Below are 12,219 nucleotides of genomic sequence, written 5' to 3' on the forward strand. Positions count from 1 at the left end.
ATTCTAGGATTGCTACTTAAATTGCATTTACTGGTTTTCATTAATATGTTTTCAGAAATACTATGAGATATGTGAGACATGAAATATTTAATTTTTATATCAAATATCATTTAATAATGTTGTAAAAGGCCACGATGACATTGATCGCGCAAACGTAATGTATTTGAGTTGGTTTCTGTGGGAGTCTTTGATTGACATTGCGTTGTAATATATCTTCCGTTATTCATTAATGAATTTCTAAATAGAGATAGAGATAATTCAAAATGCATTGTAAAATTACATATATTGTAAATGGCAGTATCTGATTTATTCGGATTAACAAACTTTACAAGAATATGATTTATTACTGGATTTAGATTAATAGATTACCTGTTACAAAATTGACGGGCATCATAATTAACCGAGAGCGATAACAAAACACATGCATTTTGACGTGTATGTAGACCTTGTATATGTAGAAGGTAATTCTAATCATATTTAATGTAGCTCATGGTTCATCATTGAATGTATGTGTAAACATCAGTGACATATTTAACATCATATTTTCAGTTGGCAGCACGATGCATTCAAAATACCTTAAGAATGTTATGTGAACATGCTCATCTTCTTTTTTGTATTTATCTGCTGTATGATTTGAATATATACTTGTGTAAGACTAATGGTGCACTAATAGTAAAGTGTTGTTGTTTTATATTTTACCGGTATTTTAAACGATATTGCACAGTACATATCTCGACTAAACTATATGCCATTTGTTTAACAAGGATTTACAGCGCTGTGTTATAAATATCTTCTATCATCCAAAGGATACTAGCTACCATATACAATATAATCAGATTTTCCAGCATTGCGCTTTGTCTGCATATGACATGCATGTTATCACTACTCCATATCCATGTCCATATGACAAATATTTATTATACGGCGAGGTTACAAAGTTATGAAGTCGTTAGAAAGGGCAAATCTTGGCTATTTTGGAACTTTTTAGAACGGTTTCATACACGGTATTCATTGTGAAAGTCGAATCCAATCCACAAAATGGACGATAGTACCGCGATGAGAATGTTTCTCTGTCTTCTGCAATGCGTTAATAGGGAATCGATCTTACCGATTTTCGTCGCGAAGCGACGAAAATCGGGATCGAATCCCACTACGGTAACATACGAGGGTATCCAAACCACACATACTATCCAAATAAAAAAATATGGAGTTCCGGTTTAGACCATGGGCGTGCGACGACCCCGATGAAATTCGGGATATCACGGTCTTCGTTAATGTTAATAAGCGTCCGTCAGATCAGTAGGCGAAACGCAATATCCGCACAATAAGATGTCTACGACTCGATTCTTCGCCGAAAGAATATTCAAAGTAAGCTGTTAATTTTGTTGCGTCAGAAGCTAATCAGCCGGTAACGTGACTACACTGATATAAATTGTGATACAAACATGCTTTATTCAATACTGAGTAGCATTTTTAAACGGCGACATTTTGAACATTTTCATATTTAGAGTGAGAGTGGATACACGTTACACTGGCGCCGACTTTTTGAAAATTTGAGGAAACAAAAACATTCTCCAACGAGTTCTTCAGCTCGGGGAATGAGAGAATAGATTCACCTTTGTGTCGCTTTTCAGATCGTATTTAATTCCTTTCCGGTACTTTAGTTTCTTTGAACTTCTTTGTTACTAAGCCTATATTGAATTTTTAAAATTAAGAAATCCGTGATTTTACTTGCAGGCATGACTGATTAATGGAATTATTTTACTTTTATATAGAATATGGACGGCACTCCATTACAGCATGTGCATGGTTGGACCTGTTAACATTTTTAGAAACGTGAGTAACTAACTTTCCATTGTATAATAATAATGTAAACAAACACCCCACCCATAAAAATCATAGAAATTCCGTATTTTTTACGTTTTTATTTAGGCAGTGGCTAGAGAACCGGAATCGGTTCCCTAGACTGTGAACTTATTCGTCCGGAACCGGTTCTCTAGCCAAAGTACCGTGCATAGGCTAGGGAACCGGAATTTTATTTCTATGCATAAAACTGTCGAAATTTACTTTGTTTCTTTTGGTAAGTGTCATGTGCATGTTCTTATCTTAATAAGTTAATTAATTTTACTATTTCATCAAGCTATGCTCTTTTATTTATTTGTGTTTACTGTGTCTCCAGAAGTGTACTCGCCGCATATACTGTCCGCCATATTGGAATGATAAAATAAACTAGTAATCGTCGACACTGGACCCGAAATAAACTTGAAATTTAAACTTAAAAGGTATAAGACAATAAAAGAAACGATTAAAACAAATTAAGTAATTTCTGTTAATTAGTATTATATAATTACGTATCTTTGAATGTTAAATACCGAGGTCTTACAAACCTCAAAGAATCTGTATGACGTTTTAAGGGCAATTAAATTAATTTGTTCATCTATAAACATGTAATGACGCAAATACAAACCAATATTAGTTTATATTTAAATAATTTAAACATAGTACAAAATTTACTAACATTTAAAAACTAGTAGTAGTTTTCACGCATTCATTCGTACTAGTTTATATAATTCCAATACGACAGACACGGTATAAATCCGGCGAGTACACTTTTAGAGATAGTAAACGCAGATAAATGCAAGGGCATGGTAAAATTAATTAAGATAATAATATGCATGACACTTACCAAGAAACAAAGTAGATTTCGGCAGCATTGTGCATAGAAATAAAATTCCGGTTCCCTAGCCTATGCATGGTATTTTACTTAGAGAACCGGTTCCGGACGAATAAGTTCGCAGTCTAGGGAACCGATTCCGGTTCTCTAGCCACTGCCTTTTATTTATTCACCAATTTGAAATGGGCCTTTTAGATTATTATTTCTTAAGGCTCACTGCATGGAATTCCAGACGTTTCACCCCCAAGACTTTTCCTCCCCTAGACATTTCACCAAATTGGGGGTGAAAAGTCTTGGGAGGAACAAAGAAGTATAAAATACACAAAATGGCAACTGGCTGTAATCTCGCGTGAGCACGTGTCAGAGCGTGATTCGGTGTTATCTTACTAAAAACAAACATCGGCGAGCATGGAGTTACAATTTGTACCTTTAAAACTACATTTAAAATACATGTTAGCTTCTAAAACAAAATTAGTTTAATTTGAATGGTCTTAAGACACGAAGTACACGTTTTTTTTGCAATCAAAAGAAGCGTGGTCATACGGTGATAATTATTTTACCGATGAATAATTGCTTTCGCATACAAAATGGCGCGTGGAGAAAGTGCCACTTTCGGTAAACGAGATCTTGTTTTTTTGTCACGGGAGGTTGGCAAGATTTGCTCTATATGCCTTTCAAGTTGCCAATCTATTTATTTTTATAGCTCTTTGGGAGGAACAGTCTTGGGGGTGAAACGTCTGACACCCCACTGCATGTATACACAGGAATTAAGCTGAGCTTATGATTCTGCTGATAAGCTGTGCTCGACCTAAATATAGCATTATAGGGAATCAGATCGGCTTATAGAAAAAAATATAGATTTTAAACAGGCTGACCCAGTAACATTGCCCGATCGAGCTTTCGACATAAAAACTAACATTTTTTGAAAAATAGTAAAGATATTTCTTTCAAACTTGGTTCATCTGTTCATATGAGTTATGACACAAATTAAAATAAAAAATAACTTGGTTGCCTTCAGTTTTGGTAGAATTATTTCCCCTTTTCAGATTTTTATGACGCATAATTTTTGAAGTCCAAAAAATTATGTGTTAATGCATTACATTATTTGTTTGTTTCGTATATTCCACACTCATTTGACACCGTGCAAATTGTCAACAGTCGAGATAGCGTTGATAAGCGCATCTTGGCGCAGACATGCAATTCGGCTCGATCTTTCTTTGGAATATGTAATACTGTTTACATGTCGTACTGATACAACCACATTTTAAAATAAATTCCTATTGATACATCCACATTTTAAAATAAAGTCATATCTGATCCTAACAAGTTCGTAATTACAAAAATACAGCCCTTATCTGGAGTTCTGAAGCATGCTCGATTAGTTGGTCAGAATTATGAAGGAATTGAATTCAAACTGTTCCATAAATGCAAGAGTTAAGAGTTAGTCAGAACCACAATCATGCAGAAGATGTAATTACTTTCACAAATCAAATTTTGGACTCGCTAAATGCAAGTCAATTTCATGGAATGCAAGTTAAGATAAAAATTTCACACAATTTATTTTGTAAATACAAATAATAGTCAAAATTGTTGCGGTTTTTGTTAATGTTTTGTAGATTCGCTTTCATTTGAGGATAACAGAAAACACAACATCTTTTTTGGTTAGCCATTTTTTGTTGAATGGATTACTGATTATAAAGAAATGTAGAGGTCTATCTTATTATTAAATCTAGAACGCAGGCTATCTTACATATTCGTACATGTATACAGTTGAATCGCTATTTATAATATTAGGTACGAAAATTTGCCTTGCCGTAGTTTCAGCCAGTAGTCAATGATGCGTTCCGAATTACTTTGAAGGTCATTTTGAGTTATAACGCACAAAATTGTACACCAAGGAAAACCGTGCAAACAATATATTGATGTTCTAGCATGATTTTTTAGGATATTCTAACATTCTTAATTGAAAGTCTAAATTTGCAAGTAGATTTCAGATTAAGCAACAAGAAAAAAAAGCTACATGCTAAAATTTGCAGTACGTTGGTCAAAAAAGTTAAATTTGAGCTCTGCAAATGCAAACTGAAGCCGCTCACATTACTTTTTGGTCCGATGCATTCAGTTCCTGTTCTCCTAGGAATCCCAGTCGAGCATGTCCCAAACAGTATGATGAAGTATTTGAGGTATGAGCTAGACCAGTTGTTTTATGGTTCAAAATTCAGCTTTAAGTTCGGGCATGTGAAATTGGTGTCAGGCTTGGAAATTTTCTATCTGGTTGCCAGCATGGTTAGTTGAAATCAGAATTTTGTACACTGCACACATACTCAAATACATTTAAATTTATACGTTTATGAATCATGACCGTCAGATACCAATAAACAATTGTAGCATTTTGTCAGCTCCTGTGTTCATACTAAACTGAGGAAGGCAGAACAGATTCTTCTAGTGCTTTACCAGTCTGTTTTTGCCTTTTCATGATACCGAGCAAAGTGAAGGTCATAGACCACCAAGTCAAAAAGATACCTGGAATTCACTGGGTTAAAGTAATGTTCATACCAGTCAAGACACACGCATTGTGCGTGTGCCACACGCATTTCGGCCTTAGATCACGCTCACACGCCTACTATTCAAGGTCACACGCATGTTAAAGAAATAAAGCAATCAATTGTTTTTTTCGTAGAAAATTATTGAATCAAACATGCAAGGTGACGTTGACAAAGTGTTTTTATACCGTATAATACAGCTTTTACATTCACCGGTGCAACATGTTATTTCTACCGCATGATTATACATCACAAAAAGTAAACATGGAGGGAGACTATTCAAAACCAGATCTATTGCGTGTTAAAAGTCTAAATTTTCTATGTGAGGGCGTTTCCGGCTTTTAAGGATCATCGCCCTCCAGACCCTCACTAGGAAACCTTCCCTTCGAACTCCGATCACACTCGTGGCCTTTGTGGAGCCTTGACAGCTATGAATGTTTGGCTGTTCTGGCTGGTCAGTCGTGTAAACAAACCTACTCATACGTGACTTTTCTTTTTTCAAAACTGAAATTTTTAACCGCATTTACTTCGTTTCATTATACATTTTGACAAAATTTGCTACTGTTTTATTTTCATTAAAAAAAGTTTTATTTAACAAATTTCTCCCGCCATGCCAATGATATAATTGGGGTCATCTTATTGGCATGAAAATTGATAAACTGCAAAAAGGATGTTAGCTCTTAGACCTTTGAAATTTCAAAACAGCTGGTTGTCCATGTTTTCTTAATTTGCTCACCTTTCACTATTTTCAGGCGTCTTGGTCTATTATACAGAGTATTGTTGTACTGCTCCAAAGTGCTTGTTGACAGACTGAAACCACTTGCTTGCGGCTCATAAGGTATTTCTATCTTTTAGTTTCTTTATTATATAGTTGCAGCTGTGCACCATGGGAAGCAGTTTCAATCATTCAAAAGGCATGATATACTGTATACAAATTAGTATTTGTGTAAACAGATTTTTGCGATTGAGTCAGTGCATAGAATCAAATACCAAGGAACATTAGGCGTAAAAAAAATTGTCTGTTTCCTGTATCCTGACCTACCATAAATTTTTGGCCCGGCCCTAAATGGACGGTCCGTCCGCCTTTGTCTTTGAGAACATTTTTTTCAACTTTTTGACAAAAAGTTGCAAAACTGCACTTTTTATGCTTTAAACATGGACAGTGATGTTATAAATCAACTTACTGATGCTCTAGAGGCATAACCCCCCTATTTGTATTCATTTTTTGACACAAAAATGATTTCCAAAATGTCTCCCTAAAAATAATTTTAAAAAATCCAAAAGAAAAAGTTTTTCCGACCTACCTACCCTAATTTTTTTTAGCATGTTACCGGAAACAAATTTTTTTTTAGACCTTAGTAAAGACTCCATTTTATTTTCTTGATGATAAAACATTTCTGGACAAATCCATAAAATTTAATACATGTATGCAAATTTAAACAATTATTAGCTCGATCACCTGTCACATGGTTACAACATGAGTTGATGTCCGTCATGTGCCAACAATTTGTAAAAATCTTCTTCAGAACCACTGGGCAGATTTACACCAAACTTCACAGAATGATCATGGGGTGGTCCTCTTTCAAAATTACCCAAAGAATTTAATTCCATATAGAATTCAACAAAAAGAAAAACTTTGAAAATGATTTCTTGTCAGAAATTGTTAGCCGGCATGGCTTTTCATCCTTATATGACAGAGGCCTATATTTGGCCACTTCCCAATCCAAAAATACTGCATTTTTTCCCCAACATCCCAAAATGCAAGGTAAGATTTCCCAAAAATCACATAAACAAATGGTTAAATTTTATTTACATTTTAGTGTTACCGCAGGAAGCGGTTCTCAGATATTGATTTTTTAGCTCACCTGTCACAAACTGACAAGGTGAGCTTTTGTGATAGCGCGGCATCTGTCGTCCATCCGTGTGTCAGTAAACTTTTGCTTGTGACCACTCTACAGGTCACATTTTTCATGGGATCTTTATGAAAGTTGGTTGGGGTCTCTTTTTATCAATTTACAATATTTGATTTCTGTTTTACAGGTTCACTTCTTGATAGAAGGCAGCTACAAAATGGAAGGTCAACAAATCCAGTATACTTGAAAAGCAAGAAAGAAACACCAGAAAATATAAAAAGACAGAAGAACAAGGGAACTTTAATAAAAAAAAAACTTTTAAGGATAGGAATTTAGGATTTATTTAGAAACTAAATATATTTTGAGAACAGCAGTGTTTGACTAAGCTCTGTTACTTTAAGAGATAATGTGATTATCACATTGGTTTTGTTATTGTCGAGCCCGCTTGCGGAAGCGAAGACATAGTTGTCCAAATGTCTATTCGGTGTTGCGTGCGTGCGTCCGTCCGGATTTGTTTGTCCGGACCATAATTTGGACATGCATGGAGCAATCTTGTTTATATATGGTATGAATGTTAACCTCAGTGAGACAGAGTGTCATGCGCAAGCCCCAGGTTCCTATCTCAAAGGTCAAGATCACACTTACAGGTCAAAGGTCAAATTCAAAAATGACTTTGTCCGGAGCATTTCTTCTTCATGCATGGAGGGATTTTGATGTAACTTGGCACAATTGTTCACCATCATGAGATGGAGTGTCATGCGCAAGAACAAGATCCCTAGGTCTAAGGTCAAGGTCACACTTAGAGGTCAAAGGATACATGAATGACAACTTTGTCTGGAGCATTTTTTCTTCACGCATGGAGGGACTTTGATGTAACTTGGCACAAATGTTCACCACCATGAGACGGAGTGTCATGCGGAAAAACCAGGTCTAAGGTCAAGGTCACACTTAGAGGTCAAAAGTCAGATACAAGAATGACTTTGTCTGGAGCATTTCTTTTTGATGCATAGAGGGATTTTGATGTAACTTGGCACAATTGTTCATCATCATGCGAGGTTGGTCTTGACCAGCAGATTACCTGTATTGATTTAGAGTTCCAAAGGTCAGGATGACCCGGAACATTTAAACCTTTTCAATACAACAACTTGAGAACACTTGGGCGGACGATCATGAAACTATGGAGATTGAATTTGAGGTCATTAGGTAATAGCTCAAGAAAATGCTGCTTTGTTATTGGCTTAGTTCTTTGATAAGGCCATATTGTGGGGGTATAATTCGTCACTTCTGTGACAACTCTAGCATTTAGCTCACCTGAGCACAAAGTGCTCAAGGTGAGCTTTTGTGATCGCCCTGTGTCCGTCCGTCATCAACAATTTGACTGTTAACACTCTATAGGTCACAATTTTGACTTAATCTTTATGACGCTTGGTCAGAATGTTACCCTTAATAAAATCTTGGACACATTTGATGTTGGGTCATCTTGAATCAAAAACTAGGTCACCAAGTCAAATCAAAGGAAAAGCTTGTTAACACTGTAGAGGTCACATTTAAGACTATATCTTCATGAAACTTGGTCAGAATGTTAATATTAATGATCCATAGATCAGATTCAAATCTGGGTCAAGTGGGGTCAAAAACTAGGTCACCAGGTCAAATCAAGGGAAAAGCTTGTTAACACTCTAGAGGTCACAATTTTGGTCCAATCTTAATGAAACTTGGTCAAAATGTTACCCTCAATAAAATATTGGACAAGTTTGATATTGGGTCGTCTAGGGTCAAAAACTAGGTACATGTAACCAGGTCAAATCAAAGGAAAAGCTTGTTAACACTGTAGTGGCCACATTTATGACCATATCTTAATGAAACTTTGTCAGAATTTTAATCTTGATGATCTATAGGCCAAGTTAAATCTAGGTCAGGTGGGATTAAAGACTAGGTCGCTAGGTCAAATCAAAGGAACAGCTTGTTAACACTCCAGAGGCCACATTTATGACTGCATCTTCATGAAACTTAATCAGAATGTTAATCTTGATGATCTTTCAGTCAAGTTTGAATCTGGGTCGTGTGGGGTCAAAAACTAGGTCACCAAGTCAAATCAAAGGAAAAGCTAGTTAACTCTTTAGAGGCTACATTTATGATCATATCTTAATGTAACTTGGTCAGAATGTTGATCTTGATGATCTTTATGTCAATATGCCAGGTGAGCGATACAGGGCCATCATGGCCCTCTTGTTTATTTGTTCTTGTTGTAAGAGAAATTGTACATTTTAGAATACAGATTACAGCAAGTCACATTTTCTTTATTTTGACAATACTTATTTCAAAGCCTGACAAAAGCATCCAGTACTGTTATTAAAAGTTGTTATTCACAGTTCAGCTATATTTCATGTATGGATAAAACAAATTATGTGATCATTATAAATGTGTATACAGATAAAACTTAAACATGTGAACAGTTTATTCAATAAATAAAGTGTAATGCAAGTCTTTGTGATGTTTATATAAAAGCAAAATTAGGATTTGTTTTACGAGTAATTTCAGAATTACAATTAACACAAATAGAAAAAACCAAGCCTGCACAAGAAGGCTAATATGTCTCCCTAGACTGAGCTCTTAACCTGCCGTGGTGCAAATAGATTGTTAATGTGTGTCTGTTAAGTCTTGTTAACAGTGAGTTGCAATCTAGTAACTTTTAAGTTTGTATGACTTTTAGCTCACCTGAGCACAGTGTGAGCTGTTGTGATCACCTTAAGTCTGTCATTGTGCTTCTCAACAATTTGCCTGTTATTAAACACCCTAGTAGACAGTTTTTTTAAATGTTAAAGGGATGAGTTGAAGTCTGATCGATTTCCGATTGAGGCAGTGCCTTATTTCATATTACTGTATTCCACAGAAAGCGTACATATCAACATTCTATAAACTGTTTATTGCACGTTCGCATTTACTGCTTATTAAATGGCATTAATCAAAACGATAAACATGTACATAGTAATGGTTTGGCAAAAGGTATTTGTATATGAAATGTATTTATTATTTTCTGGCAGCAATGAAGTATTTCCAGCCATTTCTGTAGGGGAAACTTCCCGTTCGGGAAGTCAAGCAAGGATTTTTTCCCTACTTCCTGAACGGGAAACTTGATACTAAATATAGTAACTTGCTTCCCATTCGGGAAGTAGAATCATCCCTTTTTGACTTGTTTCATTCAAAGGACCCGGGCATAAGAATAGGCATGGTGTAATTAAACGAAATACACCATTTTAAACTTGAGAAACATGTCTCAATTTCTACCATTCAACTGATTTTAGATATCCAAATTTAACTTTTTTTTAACAATGAAATTACTTAATTTCAATATTGAACGAACTGGAAACTTAACTTCCCGATCGGGAAGCTCATTGTATATAAATTTATATGGAATTTCTTGTCTTTCTTAGAGAACATTTGCAGAAAAACTATTAGTAAAACACACTTAACAACGCCCTGCCTGATAACTGCTACACAAAATAATATTTCCAGATGCTTCAACACTTTTTTTCTGACAAATACGAAATATATACTCGTATACATGCCTTTCTTATTTTAAATGTTATGTTGCTTAAAATTAAACTGGTCCAAAACGATTTTTTACAAAAGCATGCATCAAAAACTTTCATACGGACCTGAACCAAAACATTTAAAAAAAAAAAAAAACGATTTCATGTTCTGAGTGGGAAAGGGATCATAATTCCGACTGAATGCATCTTAATGTAAAATATATATCTATGTTTTCCAATTGGGAAGTTATGTTTCCTGTCCGGGAAGCTTTGAAGTTAAGAAATAAAAGAAGATGAATAAAAACTCTGTTGAGATATTTAAAAACGTCTTAACGGTTGATATTAAAATAAAGTATCTAAGTTTAAAATGACATAGAAGGGACTTTATGAGAACATAGGACAGCAAAGACAAATACTCCAGGCCTTTTGATGATGGAAACATTTGTTGTCGTTACAAACTTTATGCAGTGATTTTGATGATATAATATGTAAGTGTCATTATGTTTCATTGCTGGAACCATCATCCGTAAATAATAATAACAATAATAATAATAATCATACTAATAATAATAACAAAAATGATAATAAAACTATACAAAAATGCAAATAAAAAGTAGAAGCAATATATAAATAATGATTCTCAAGTGTATTAAGCTAAAGACGCAAATGGCGATATATTTTCAACTGTATATTCAACATGTTCTTCCTAATATTGATGAAATTAAGTATCTTTTAAGTTTACCAAATTAAAGTGATGTTTTTGGACTGTGTGAAACATTTCTCAAAGAAAACGTCGAAAACCAATATTTAGATATCAATAATTTCTCGTTTGAGAGAAAAGACAGACCGAATGAAAAGGAAGGTGGAATTTTAGTATACCTAGCAAACAAAATTCCGTACACACAGCGGTATGACCTAGAACATGACGATATTGAGTCAATCTGCATTCAAGTAAATTATGCCAAATCTAAACCATTTCTAGTGAAATTCGTATACAGACCACCAGATGTAAATCAGGCGTGGATAGATTTATTTAAAACTCAACTTGAAAAACTCGACCTGCTAAAATTAGAAGCGCATATCCTCGGAGACTTCAACATTAATTTCTTGCTGAAAAATAAGTATGAAAAATTCACAAATAAAAAAGGCAGGATGTAATGATGAAATTCGGTTTTAATCAGCTTATTAAAATCCCAACACGAGTAATAAAACTAAGTTCTACAATTATTGATCATATATATATACTATGCGGTGTGAATATGTAAGTGAAATATTGGTGCCAAACTACAATATCAGTGATCATTACCCAATATGTTTCACGAGATCGATGAAACACACTAATGAAAATCAAGATAGTCACAATACAATAAACGTACAGGTCTTTCAAATTTTTTGATGAAGCCAGTTTTCGTTGGGAAGAGTTATCAGCTGTACCATTTCACCGTTTCAATAGAAACATTCTCTGACCCAAATAAATCATTGCATTTTCTTTTTTTCTATTTTAAAAAACATCCTGATAAAACATGCACCTATGAAAACGAAAAGGGTAAAACGCGACATTCAACCTTCGTGGTTTACAGAAGATAATAAAAAAGCAATTATTATACGGGATAAGCTAC

General features: G+C 34.7%; 1 protein-coding gene and 1 long non-coding RNA gene across 2 annotated transcripts in view; one reads left to right on the forward strand and one right to left on the reverse strand.

The window, feature by feature from the left end:
* The window catches only part of LOC123527264 (uncharacterized), a 312,126-nt gene that overhangs the window by 120,814 nt on the left and 179,093 nt on the right, over positions 1 to 12,219 (reverse strand). The window lies entirely within an intron of this gene.
* LOC128548445 (uncharacterized) lies at positions 435 to 9,551 on the forward strand. Its single transcript, XR_008367048.1, has 3 exons — positions 435 to 1,836; positions 5,967 to 6,052; positions 7,255 to 9,551. It is a non-coding gene; the product is annotated as an uncharacterized LOC128548445 (long non-coding RNA).

The sequence above is a fragment of the Mercenaria mercenaria genome, chromosome 14, assembly GCF_021730395.1.
Source record: "Mercenaria mercenaria strain notata chromosome 14, MADL_Memer_1, whole genome shotgun sequence".
Taxonomy (NCBI): Eukaryota; Metazoa; Mollusca; class Bivalvia; order Venerida; family Veneridae; genus Mercenaria; species Mercenaria mercenaria.